At 39.8% G+C, this 14,452-nt stretch overlaps 1 non-coding gene across 1 annotated transcript; it reads left to right on the top strand.

Annotated features, from left to right (window-relative positions):
• The first annotated feature begins 13,048 nt into the window (after nt 1-13,048).
• Trnal-cag (transfer RNA leucine (anticodon CAG)) lies at nt 13,049-13,132 on the top strand. Its single transcript has one exon. It is a non-coding gene; the product is annotated as a tRNA-Leu (tRNA).
• The last annotated feature ends 1,320 nt before the right edge of the window (nt 13,133-14,452 follow it).

The following is a 14,452-nucleotide window of genomic DNA, read 5'->3' as shown; positions in this document are numbered from 1 at the left end:
TTGGCTTGTTTTGCCCGTGCCTGTTTGCAGCGAATTCGATTGGCGAAACAGTTATGACCTTGTAAAATCCTCATTCTGGTTTATGTTAATGAGGTGGTGTTTACATCGTTCGGGTTTGTAGGTCGAGGTCTCTCTTTTCACCGGCCGGAAAAAAAATAAACATTTCACTCTTTTCTTTCCCAAATAGTGAGCTTAACTTGCTTAAGTTTTTTCTTTCCCCCCTCTTAAAATATGTTGTATTGTAAATTCCGTATCTTTAACACTGATTACCTGTTACAGAACATTAAACATTTAATGTAAATTATGGTGGTGAGATTTTTACTCATACAGCTAGCTTACATCTAAGTCCAACAAATACACACTGCAGAGCTGTTGTTTATCTCTAGCGATAGGCGGCCTACTGCTGATTTCATAGTAATTTTTGAAACACAACTAAACACATCTCTCGAAACTAGAGTCTAACAGTAGGCTGCAACATCACGCATTGGTATAGGTTGCTGTATGTGTATGTTTAGTATGTTTAGCTGCATAGTTTTCAAACATCTCCACCGAAGCACGTCTATCTCATGGTCATGTAACTACACCTTCTATAACAAGCCTGGATCGTCTAATGCCACTACGCCTTCTATACCAAGCATGCATCGTCTAATGCCACGACACCTTCTATAACAAGCCTGCATCGCCTAAAGCCACTACACCTTCTATAAAAAACCTGCATCGCCTAAAGCCACTACACCTTTATAACAAGCTTGCATCGTCTAATGCCACTACGCCTTCTACAACAAGCTTGCATCGTCTAATGCCACTACACCTTCTATAACAAGCCTGCATCGCCTAAAGCCACTACACCTTCTATAAAAAAACCTGCATCGCCTAATGCCACTCTACACCTTCTATAACAAACCTGCATCGTCTAATGCCACTACACCTTCTATAACAAACCTGCATCGTCTAATGCCACTACACCTTCTATAACCAGCCTGCATCGTCTAATGCCACTCTACACCTTCTATAACAAGCCTGCATCGCATAAAGCCACTACACCTTCTATAACAAGCCTACATCGTCTAATGCCACTCTACACCTTCTATAACAAGCCTGCATCGTCTAATACCACTCTACACCTTCTATAACAAGCCTGCATCGCCTAAAGCCACTACACCTTCTATAACAAGCCTGCATCGTCTAATGCCACTCTACACCTTCTATAACAAGCCTGCATCGCCTAAAGCCACTACACCTTCTATAACAAGCCGGCATCGTCTAATGCCACTACACCTTCTATAACAAGCCTGCATCGCCTAAAGCCACTACACCTTCTATAACAAGCCGGCATCGTCTCTTATCTAAGCAACATGCAACTAAGCTTGGTGTGAACACCACAAAGCCTCTCTACGCCCCAGCAGTAGACCTGTGATCTCATTGCAAACATATCTCTTCACGTCCATATGACACCCCCACCCACATATACCCTGTAACATAAGACCTCCCCATACCCATGTAACATACGAGAACCTCCCAATTATTACCCTGTAATATCCCAATACCCCCCTCCCCCCCCCCATAATAGCAGCTTGCTCTCCAAATGATGTAGCTCACGGCCTTGATATATTCGTCAAGTTTTTTCTTTTAACTTTTAAATTTTCATTAAAAATACCCCTCAACCTCACTCTCCACCCCTTCCACCACATACCCCCCCCCCTTATTCCGCAGATGTCTGTAATGAGCTTACTGTTCCGAAAAATTAATAAGAATGTAAGACCAAGGCCAGCCACCTCTCCTGTCTGCCTAACTCTACTTTACGCCCTGTCTTTTTAAAAAAATATTTTTGTATTACGTTTTTCCTTTCTTTGTTAAAATTAAATCTCAAATTCAGGTCACTAGGGCTCCGTATTTCTGATTTAGCTTTACTTTTTTTTTTATATCTACCGGGAACCCCTCCCTCCCCTTTTCTTCTCTTTCAATCAATATCTCGCTTACAACAGCTGATGGGTAGGTGTGGGGGGGGGGGGGGGGAGCTGAGCTAGATACTAGTAGGACACATGTAACATTAGAATGCCAGTTCTTTGTAATTAAATTCATTCGTTTCGATTTTAAGGCAATTTAATACAGACAAGGAGGATTGGATTTAAAATAGAAACGCGATCAAAAATATATGGCTTACATTTTTAGAAAAATCTGGCCATTAGTTTTGTGTTTGGGTCTGCAAAGCCTTTAAAAAAATTAGTGTTCTTTTTTAAAGAATATTTTTTTAAGCGGAGTATGGAAGGGTGAGAGAAAAAAAGGGGGGGGGGCACAGAATTAACGCCCAATAAAAATAATCAGACTCAAGGACGCCGAATGACCAGGTCATGACCTCCAACGATGAATAATGCGCGTCAGGGTGAGTTCTGGGCGAAGTGGGCAGGGCAGCCTCGAGTTTATATTTTTAAAAATACCGGAAGTTGACGCGGTTGTCAGAGGCCGTTTTGCTGGGGACAAAGAAAGGCAACTCGTCCTCATGGCCACACACAGGTGCTGCCCCCCTTTTTTTTAATGCAGAAAAAAAAAAAATTAAATCACTTATATTCAGTCGCTTGTTGTGGTAATGTACTTTGTAATGTACTTTATAAAGTGTGCATATTATTTTATCAGTTTGTTTTGGAATGTTTCTATTTACAACACAGAACATATAGAAATAAAAAGAAAACACAATTGGAACACCGCAAACAATTTGTCTAGGCCAAAACCTCAGTACTAAATTGGTACAAAACCCCATGTAAAAGCCAATGTACCAGCGCTTAAAAAAGCATCTTGTACCAAACGGGTACACATTCTCATATAAGATCCATGCATGAACCGGTACAAAAACCCATGACCCAAACGGTACAAAAACCCAACCGGTACAAAAACCCAACCGGTACAGCCGGTACAAAAACCCAACCGGTACAAAAACCCAACCGGTACAAAAACCGGTACAAAAACCGGTACAAAAACCCAACCGGTACAAAAACCCAACCGGTACAAAAACCCAACCGGTACAAAACCCCATATATCGAGACAAAGCCCCTGGTACTCACTACTCCCGGGGAACAAACACGTGCTGTCGTGCACGTAACCTTGAGGATGTGACATTGACTAAAAATAGCACCGAATCAATAAAAATTTGAAAGGTTCACAACTCTAGTCCTTGACTGCTGGTAAACAGAGTTGGTGTTTTCCTCAGCCTGGCCTGTCCTACAAGACAGGACGGAGCAGGACACCTTCACACAGCATTTACACTTGTTTTTTTTATAGCACCCCACTGAGCTATTCAACATTTGTTTACCATACGAGTTTTGTTAGTACTTTATACGAATGGGAAATAACTCTGATGCCAGCAGTGTTTTGTTGTGTCAAACGAAGAGTTACATGTTTGTTAGTGTTATTTTATTATTACAATTCCGTAACTGTTTTTTTTTTTTAAATTTTATCTTTAAAAAAATGAAATGTTAAAATAATAAGCAATCAATTCGTTTCCTCCAAATTCAACAATTGAATGACTTGATAGTTTGTTGTAAGATCAAATTAGACATGAATCAGTAGCGTACGCAGGGGGGGGAGCAGGGGGAGCGGCCGCTCCCCCTCTGTCCATTTTTAGCCAAGTGGCGCCTTTTTGGAAACATTTTAAACTCAAAGTTTTAAACATTGATATTTGTTAAAAAAATATCTTTGGTCGGCACATTTGAAACGTAAATCTCTGTGAATATTGTTTTTGCAATTACCAGTAAAAGGTGTGTGAGCAATACAGTGATCTAACCCATACCTTCTCATTATGTTAAAAAATTATCTTTAAAGAACACAAAAAGTCAGTAGCTAATTAAAAAGTGCATGATCTGAAATGTAAGACCGATATTTTAGTTATATGTAGGCTATTATTACGAATGTTTTATATCTACATTGAAAAGCTGGCTTTTATACCAACTCTGATTTTAAAAACTTTCATTATGCTGTAATACTTTAGCATTTATAATGACAATATATTTAATTCTGATCGTAGACAAATTATATTTGTAAAATCGAATAGTGTTAAACTACTTTATTAAAATCTAAAGTAATTATTGATTTATTTTGATATTTATAATAAAATGTGTAGACATATACATATTTATATTAAGATGTTGATTATTTCCCCCTTTCGCTAGTCTTAATAGATGTCCCACGAATTATTATGTAATTTTTTTACAAGAATTACGAAACAGATTATGCCGCGTTCATTGTTTTTGGTTGTAGTGTGTTTATAAATAAATAAATAAATAAATAAATATATATATATATATATATATATATATATATATATATATATATATATATATATATATATATATATATATATATATATATATTGTTTAGAGTGATACCATTTTTTTTGTTTCGTCGGCCTACATTGTGTTTTTTTTTTTATTTCTTCAGAGTGCTACTTTAAATTTATTTTACATCATATCGAAGCAATAACATACAGCTAATATATATATATATATATATATATATATATATATATATATATATATATATATATATACTTATATAGAAAATATTACAAATTCGGCGCCTTTTTTTGCTATTTCCGCTCCCCCTACAACCAAAACCTGGATACGCCTCTGACATGAATATAATTTATGTTAAAATATGTGGTAAGGTAGTGATATGAAAAAATGAGGTAGGGTAGTGGTATTAAAATATATGTTAGGGTAGTGATTGGAAACTATGTAGTGATATGGAGTTTAGAACCAAGAATATGTGAGGTGAATCGCGCAAACCTCCATTCCTCCACCCGGTGAAGCGCTGGGAAGGGGGCGCTACGTGGTCCCTACATGTCGGGGTCACCGCGACCCCACTCCAGCAGCCCGTGACTAATGAAGATCGACAAGGCTCGCTCACGCGCCCCCAGGGGCGTGGTAAAATATGGGTCTTGTCTGGGTGCCGTCAAATACTTTCTCTAACCACTTTTACAACGTTGCCAACGCCCTCCCCACTCTGGCGCCCATTAATATTTTCTTTAAAAAAAAAAGAATTTAAACGTAGGGCGGCGTTTCATCTGAAGGAACACCCACACAATGTACCAGTTACATGCCGGAACTCACACCCTTGCCTGCCCCATCTTCGCACGCGACAGACACGCCTATGCCAAGGTCATCTATGTGACTCACGACTGGTTCAAGGACAACCTAAAATACGATATCGACCCATTTCCTAAAGCAGATTTCCTTGGATAAAATAATAATAATAATAAGCTGAGAGCTAGTTGCCTCCCAAAATAGAGCCTTTGTTTTGGAACTTCCGTGAATTCTGATCACACAGTAGCCAGTCATTGCTGGAGGCTAAGTCACGTGAGTGTCTAAATATAGCGCTTTTCAAAATGGTGGCTGTCTTGGTTGACAAGGCGTGGTCTATGTGGACATATTAAAATAACACAGTATGAAGACGAATTAGTCAATATATATTTAGATTAGATATGTACACGTACATTTTACTAAAAATAGCATTTATAACGGAAGTAAGAGTGTGTTTATTAAAATCCTGCTGTCTTAAATGCTAAGTCTCACAATGACTTTTAAAAGTTGATGTCCTCTGAAGTTTATTTATTTATTGATTTGGCTTTCACATTTTTAATTGTTTTTCTTTGTCACATACTTACAATTTAATTTATTTAGCCCTGTACTTTAAGAAAAATAAATGAAGGTTTGAAATGGAAGTGCATTTTTTAATATCTAGATCAATATGAAAACAACAACAGAACTGGATTACTTATCCTGTAATGTTGTTTAGAGTTGAACTAGGATAAGTAGCAAGGGTTTATTTAATACATTGACCTGAGCGGTCGCTACATGATAGCCCATAGATACCAAAAACACCGCTATATCATATCAATCATACATGTTCCATATTTAGCCTTATAGATGGTAAAAAGTATCAAGGGAAATAAATATGCCATGATTCAAGTGGATATCAAGATTTAGGTTTTGGAGGGGAGGGGTGGGTGGGTGGAGTGTCTGGTCACGTGATATGAGTGTCTTAAAATTGGGTGAGCAACCTATCGTGATGAGTGTGAAATGACGTTAGTGTATGTGTGTGAATGAGTGGGTCTGTGTGTGCAGATATTGGTGTGTGTGTGTGTGTGTGTGTTTGTTGATCTTAGTGTGTGTGAAACTTAGTGTGAATCCACGTATGAAACAAAAACAATGTAATAATGACTCACTCTGTGATAATTACTACCCTCCCCCCCCCCCCCCCCCCCCACACACACTTTAATTACAATTTAATTAATTTTTTAAACCACCGAGCCGAAGTAGCAGACTTAAAAACTTTATTGACTGCTTCTTTTCGTTGCCGTAGTGTGGCCTTCATGTCAAAATTATTTCTGTTTTATTTTTATTTAAAAAAAAACCTTTTACGTTTGGAAAAAACATATTTACTTTCAAACTTTTTTACTCCCACTAATTCAAAGCAAAGGTGCAGGTTGTCCTGCTTTGAAACTGATAAAATAACACACTATTGTACCGCCTATGTCACCACCTGCAGTATCTGTGTGGTCACCACCTACAATAAATGTGTGGTCACCACCTAGAATATCTGTGCCCATTCGTCATATGACGTTATAACTCATCACATCATTATACCTGGATATAGCTTTATAGCTTTATAACATAACATTGTACAGATGTCTAGATGGGAGTTGTTGGCTTGACAATACATATAAAGCAATACATACATACTTATATAAATGTATATATATAAATGTATATATATAAATGTATATATATATAAATGTATATATATATAAATATATATATAAATATATATATATATATATATATATATATATATATATATATATATATATATATATATATATATATATGTATAAAGAGAGAACGATGAATCATCAACATTAAAAACCTACACCTGTGTCAACACTCCATACAACAACTACAAATACAACCAACAAATATGCCACATACCAGGACACTCCCAGCTAGAAAATGTCTGAGCAGGAGTAAATAAAACAGGAACCCTTAACTAAAGTGACCAAATGTTTTTATGTGAGCTATACAAAAAAAACCCATAAAAAACTCACATGAGATGCCCTGGGTCACGGTGAACTTGTACTGTAACGCTTCACATTTCTGATTGGTTGGTCTGCAGGTGCACGCGCTGATCGGTCAGGAGATCACGTGATTTATTTGGTGACAATGGTGATAACTAGATACAGGAAAATAGACAATTGGTTGCCGCTTGCTTGCTAACGTTATAGCCCAGTGGTGATCTTAGATGTTGGTATTTTTTTAACGGTGACGTAGAGGGCCCAATCATGGGGTATAGGGCACCAAAATAGTGACCCAATTTACTTGCAACCTAGGACGATGTGGTTGGAAGGTTCAGCTCACGGCTGCTTACCCAAAGGTCTCGGGTTCAAATCTTGGGTTTGAGTTAGCAAGACATCCCTGAGTCTACCCAGTTCTGGTGGATACCTGACAGACGCTAGAAATAGAGATAACAGAAACAGATAAACTCTACTTCAACAGCCCATTACAAATGGAACGTTTACTTTCAACCTAGTTACACGTCATAGTTGTCTAATCTGACATAAAGTAGGTCTGTTACCCGTCCTATATAGAAAGTTCGAGAGCTTATACTTATACTTCCATGGAGTTAGCAATTTAAGGAACCCAACCTTCACTCTAAACCCAACCTTCAATTGAAGCCAACATTTGCCCCCTTCCCTAACGTAACCTTATCACTACAACATAAACTATTCGTTATAAGATTTCACATGATTAAAATCTATCAATCCTAATTTATTTTTAGTGCATACGATATCTAGCCTACTTCTAGAATTATCCTGAAAAGCTATAATTAGATGACCCAGTCACGTGACATGAAGACCCGAACATTCCCGACATGACACGAAGTAACAATTACACCAAGACGACTTGTTTACGTGGGGTGGCACTAGATGCACCAAGACGACTTGTTTACATGGGGTGGCACTAGATGCACCAAGACGACTTGTTTACGTGGGGTGGCACTAGATGCACCAAGGCAACTTGTTTACGTGGGATGGCACTAGATACACCAAGACAACTTGTTTACGTGGGATGGCACTAGATGCACCAAGACAACTTGTTTACGTGGGGTGGCACTAGATGCACCAAGACAACTTGTTTACGTGGGATGGCACTAGATGCACCAAGACGACTTGTTTACGTGGGATGGCACTAGATGCACCAAGACGACTTGTTTACGTGGGATGGCACTAGATGCACCAAGACGACTTGTTTACGTGGGATGGCACTAGATGCACCAAGACGACTTGTTTACATGGGATGGCACTAGATGCACCAAGACGACTTGTTTACATGGGATGGCACTAGATGCACCAAGACGACTTGTTTACATGGGATGGCACTAGATGCACCAAGACAACTTGTTTACGTGGGATGGCACTAGATGCACCAAGACAACTTGTTTACGTGGGATGGCACTAGATGCACCAAGACGACTTGTTTACGTGGGATGGCACTAGATGCACCAAGACGACTTGTTTACGTGGGATGGCACTAGATGCACCAAGACGACTTGTTTACGTGGGATGGCACTAGATGCACCAAGACAACTTGTTTACGTGGGATGGCACTAGATACACCAAGACGACTTGTTTACGTGGGATGGCACTAGATGCACCAAGACGACTTGTTTACGTGGGATGGCACTAGATGCACCAAGACAACTTGTTTACGTGGGATGACACTAGATGCACCAAGACAACTTGTTTACGTGGGATGGCACTAGATGCACCAAGACAACTTGTTTACATGGGATGGCACTAGATGCACCAAGACAACTTGTTTACGTGGGATGGCACTAGATGCACCAAGACAACTTGTTTACGTGGGATGGCACTAGATACACCAAGACAACTTGTTTACGTGGGATGGCACTAGATGCACCAAGACAACTTGTTTACGTGGGATGGCACTAGATGCACCAAGACAACTTGTTTACGTGGGATGGCACTAGATGCACCAAGACAACTTGTTTACGTGGGATGGCACTAGATGCACCAAGACAACTTGTTTACGTGGGATGGCACTAGATGCACCAAGACAACTTGTTTACGTGGGATGGCACTAGATGCACCAAGACGACTTGTTTACGTGGGATGGCACTAGATGCACCAAGACAACTTGTTTACGTGGGATGGCACTAGATGCACCAAGACAACTTGTTTACGTGGGATGGCACTAGATGCACCAAGACAACTTGTTTACGTGGGATGGCACTAGATGCACCAAGACAACTTGTTTACGTGGGATGGCACTAGATGCACCAAGACAACTTGTTTACGTGGGATGGCACTAGATGCACCAAGACAACTTGTTTACGTGGGATGGCACTAGATGCACCAAGACGACTTGTTTACGTGGGATGGCACTAGATGCACCAAGACAACTTGTTTACGTGGGATGGCACTAGATGCACCAAGACAACTTGTTTACGTGGGATGGCACTAGATGCACCAAGACAACTTGTTTACGTGGGATGGCACTAGATGCACCAAGACAACTTGTTTACGTGGGATGGCACTAGATGCACCAAGACAACTTGTTTACGTGGGATGGCACTAGATGCACCAAGACAACTTGTTTACGTGGGATGGCACTAGATGCACCAAGACGACTTGTTTACGTGGGATGGCACTAGATGCACCAAGACGACTTGTTTACGTGGGATGGCACTAGATGCACCAAGACAATTTGTTTACGTGGGATGGCACCAGGTGCACCTCAAGATAAGGCCAGGTCCTCCATTTAGGCTTCGATTGGTTGTATTGCTGCTGGTACATTGTAAGCTCTATACACGGGTATCTGAGCTCAAACAATGTTGGTCAGTGGTCAGTGCAATACACGTATATTTGAGTGGTCAGTTCAATACACGTATATTTGAGTGGTCAGTTCAATACACGTATATTTGAGTGGTCAGTTCAATGCATTTATATTTCAGCTCAAACAATGTTGGTCAGTGGTCAGTTCAATACACGTATATTTGAGTGGTCAGTTCAATACACGGGTATCTGAGCTCCAACAGTATCTGGTCACTTGACTTTGGAAGTAACTATGGACTGAATGAACTAACAATGAATGAACGAGACTCACCCGACTAGCTGATGTTTCCATGGTAATCTCCAACTATACTGAATGAATGTTTCAATAGTTTTTCTCTTTATGTTTGTTGATATTTGAATAACTCAATGGGTGGGTGGGTGAACATAACTCATGCGTCGTGTGTACTTGAATTCATGTTGAGCACACCCGCAACACATATACAACAGCGAGTGGAAGTAGATCAATGAACACAGCCACAAGACACACACAACACACAACAGCATGTGGAGATATAACGTTGAACACACCCGCAACACAGACACACACACATACACACACACACACAACAGCGAGTGGAAGTAGATCAATGAGTACATACGCAACACACACAGCACACAACACATACACACAACACCGTGTGGAGATATAACGTTGAACACACCCGCAACACAGACACACACACACACATACACACAACAGCGTGTGAAATATAACGTTGAGCGCACCCTTAACACACACCAGCGAGTGAAATATAACACGGATAGAATGACCTCGGGGAAAAACAGTTCACTCTTAAGAGAATGAAGGTACAAAGATGGACGCATGGGATAAACTGAATATAGTCACCCTTTCGAACTTGGCAGTCCATGGAGCAGATGAAGTAGAGTTCACCTGTTTATGTGGCCTAAGTATGTCAAAGGTCAGCACAAGGTCAACACAATGTCCAGCCGACTTTACTTTCTCTAGCGTGAGTCGGGTACTCAGGATTTGAGTCGGAGATCCAAACTCGTGACACTCAGGTTACAGGTCGAGCGACTACCACCCGACCACTCCGCCCACAGGTTGAAAATACTGTAGAACAAATACGGCTGGGGAGTTTAATTGGGTGACCTCTCAAAGTTTTACAAATTGAATTTTGTCTTAAATTAAAAGTACACGAAGGGCGGTTTGTTTCCCGACCACGCCCCACCCTCTCAGTGGCATGAGATCCATGTTGTTGACGCCCCATGTTCTATCTGTGACAGATGAAAGAGACCTTGTTAGACAAACAATGTGATCTTCTGTTTTCGACAACAGATTGCATCAGCTATTCAGATTGTGTCGAATTAGCACAAGAAGCAGCGCAAATTAAAGAGGAAGCACCGCTTCACACGGAGAACTTTAGCCTTGAGATAATTACAAAAGCAATCGATTTTTATCTATCTCAAGCAATATACTTTAAAAATATTTATTTATTTGTGAAGTTTATTTTTGTTGAAAATTCTTTTTTTAAAAATTGGTTTGGACAATAGATCAAATAAGAAATAAAGAACGAAAGGATTTTCGAATCAAAACAAATTAAAGTACTTTCAGTTTAAACAAGCCAGCTGCAACTTAATCCAGTTTCCTAAATATCCCGACGAGTTTTTGGCAACTCGGGGTAAACATGTTGTTTTGTAGCCACAATGGGCCATGAGTAATTTTAACTCCATGTTTAAATGAGGTGAATGCTACTCCCCCTCCCCCCACCCCATACAGACTGTTTACCTTTCTGCTGAGTTTGGACAGGTAGAATATCCCCAGAGGTTCTAAGTCAGTGAAATATTACCTTTATCTCTGCTGCACACTAACATTTCAAAAGGGCCTACGGTTTTTGAAGTTGAAAAAAAAGAAAATTTTATTTATGATTTTGGGGTGTGGGTTGTTGTAAGTTACAGAATGTGAATTTCGACAGAAAATAGTACACCCATATCTTTACTATTGTGTTGGAAACAAAAAAAATGAACAAGACATCGACTTGTAATATACCGACACACCTTTTCAGTGATCAGTACATGAACATATTTAAAACTAATAGTCGTTATCTTTCAAAAATATCTGTATTTAAATTACGGCCCTCAAAATTCTCTCAAGTACAAGCCAATGATGGCCAGGTGTTACACAAACTGGCGGCTGGATGTAGGTCAAAACTTAGGGCGGCCAAATGATTGGTGTCATGTTGGGCTTATACTTGTGTGCAACCAAACACCAGATGTGAGAACCACTGGCTGAACCCAGTGGCGTTACTAGATCGGGTGTCACCCCCCCCCCCCCCCCACAACAATTTTGTGATACCATGGGTTTGACCAGATGTGAGATCCACTGACCACAAAGCGAAGAATGCTGAGCTAGGTGTGAGGAACAAAACAGAATTATCGTCTGTCTCGTGTTTTGTTTTTTGTGAAGTAGGGGGGTTGAAAAAAAAAGAGTGTGTGTGTGTGGGGGGGGGGGGGGGGGTGGATTAAAACGAAGAAATGAATCTCACTCTGACAGAGCCCATTATCATCTAGTTTGTTTAGTTATGTTAATGGGGGGTACTCGAATATTGGTAATGTGGGGACCGCCGATAGTCCCATCCTTGCAGCTCTGGTGTTGATACTTTGTGTCATGTTTGTGTTTAGTGATGACGTAATGTTGCAGGCGGTTCTAGATCTGTTACCAATGCAGCTACGGCAAATCGACCGACACATATTTTTTTAAAATCTGCAGACTAACCCTATGTAGTAGGTCCTTGGTAACTCATACGATAGGCCAGACTGCTACTTAAGCCTAAAATCTTTAGGCTAAGCCGGTAGTGTCATACATACTCTGATTACTTGAGGCTTTGTTTATATTTCATGTAGGTCATGTAGGTCTAGCTAGATAAACGCCCACGGATCAATATGGTAGCATGTTACCGATTGGCTCACCGCCTTATAAACAGTATGTTTGCCATATAAAAATAGAAGTAATGCTCCCCCCCCCCCCCCCCTTTATTCTATAAGTGTGGTTAGAAAAACGCTTAAAACAAAATTATGTAGATTTAGGGCCTATTCAAAGCTGAATTATGTTATTGACACACAGGTAAAAGCTCTTGCACACGGGAACCTAACGCTAATAAAATACAAGCAGCAGAGTGGGTACAAGTCAGGATGGCCGAGCGGTCTAAGGCGCTGCGTTCAGGTCGCAGTCTACTTCTGTAGGCGTGGGTTCAAATCCCACTTCTGACAATACTTTTTTCTATTTTAAATTTTGCAGTTGAGTAATAATATAGGGGACGGCGTGGTGAGTGGTAGAGCATTGGGTTGCTAACCCGAAGGTTTCCAGTTCGGATCTAGATTGGGATTCTTAGAGTTCATCAAGCCCTCTTGTGATTTACGTTGGGGAAAGTAAAAGTAGCAAGGTATAGTGTCAAGAAACATTAACTCTACTTCATCTGTCTGCCCAACATAACTTAATATCAATTTAGATTCTTTCAGATATCCCTCAATGCATGTGTCAACTTTTTGAGTAAAACGATCATGTCTATTTTCGACTGTCATTCATTAACGTTCAGGTTCTCAATATCTAATTAAGGTTCAATTATCAACATCTAATTAAGGTTCAATTATCAACATCTAATTAAGGTTCAATTATCAACATCTAAATTTTTTTCATCAAGCCCGAAAGCTCGAGATTTTTTAATGCATCACATTTATCAAATGAGCAACACCAATCACCAATAGGTTTTGTGTTGATCGGGTAAGCTTCAGCAATCTGTTATGGTGTGTTTACACGGCACTCCATCACAGCATTAGTGACCAATTCTTCCGTAAACAGGACGCCGAGAGGTTGAAAAACACGTTATCTGGGTTTATTCTGGTATTTAAATCTAGGTTCAGATTTTTTTTTTGGAACAAGTTACTGAATGTTACACTCAGCTGAGGCCAGCAACTTGACTCATGTTTGGGTTTTCCAAAAATAAATAAAATAAATCTTGATACACACAGCCAAAATTGTGGCTAAAAAATGAAGATGTGGAAAAATCTGACCAGTTACAAGATGGCGTCTGATTAATGTCTTAGATACAGGTGACAGGAGGGGAGGGTAAGGTGGATAACAAGAGAAGGCTGCAATGTGCACAGAAACATTATACACAACAACACAGATACATTACACACAACAACACAGATAAATTATACACAACACAGATACATTACACACAACACAGATACATTACACACAACACAGATACATTATACCCAACAACACAGATACATTACACACAACACAGATACATTATACCCAACAACACAGATACATTATACACAACTGGGCAGCTTGGAGAGTTAATATTTTTTTGCCTCCGGGGGTGTAGGCTATGTAGGTTGCCAATTTGTGTCTGTAGGTTGCCAATTTGTGTCTGTAGGTTGCCAATTTGTGTCTGTAGGTTGCCAATTTGTGTCTGTAGGTTGCCAATTTGTGTCTGTAGGTTGCCAATTTGTGTCTGTAGGTTGCCAATTTGTGTCTGTAGGTTGCCAATTTGTGTATGTAGGTTGACGATTACTTTT

Source organism: Physella acuta, unplaced genomic scaffold (genome assembly GCF_028476545.2).
Source record: "Physella acuta isolate Inbredline_101_S28 unplaced genomic scaffold, ASM2847654v3 ptg001524l, whole genome shotgun sequence".
In the NCBI taxonomy this organism is placed as follows: Eukaryota; Metazoa; Mollusca; class Gastropoda; family Physidae; genus Physella; species Physella acuta.
Note: the sequence above shows the minus strand (reverse complement) of the source record. Positions and strands in the feature narration are given on the sequence as shown.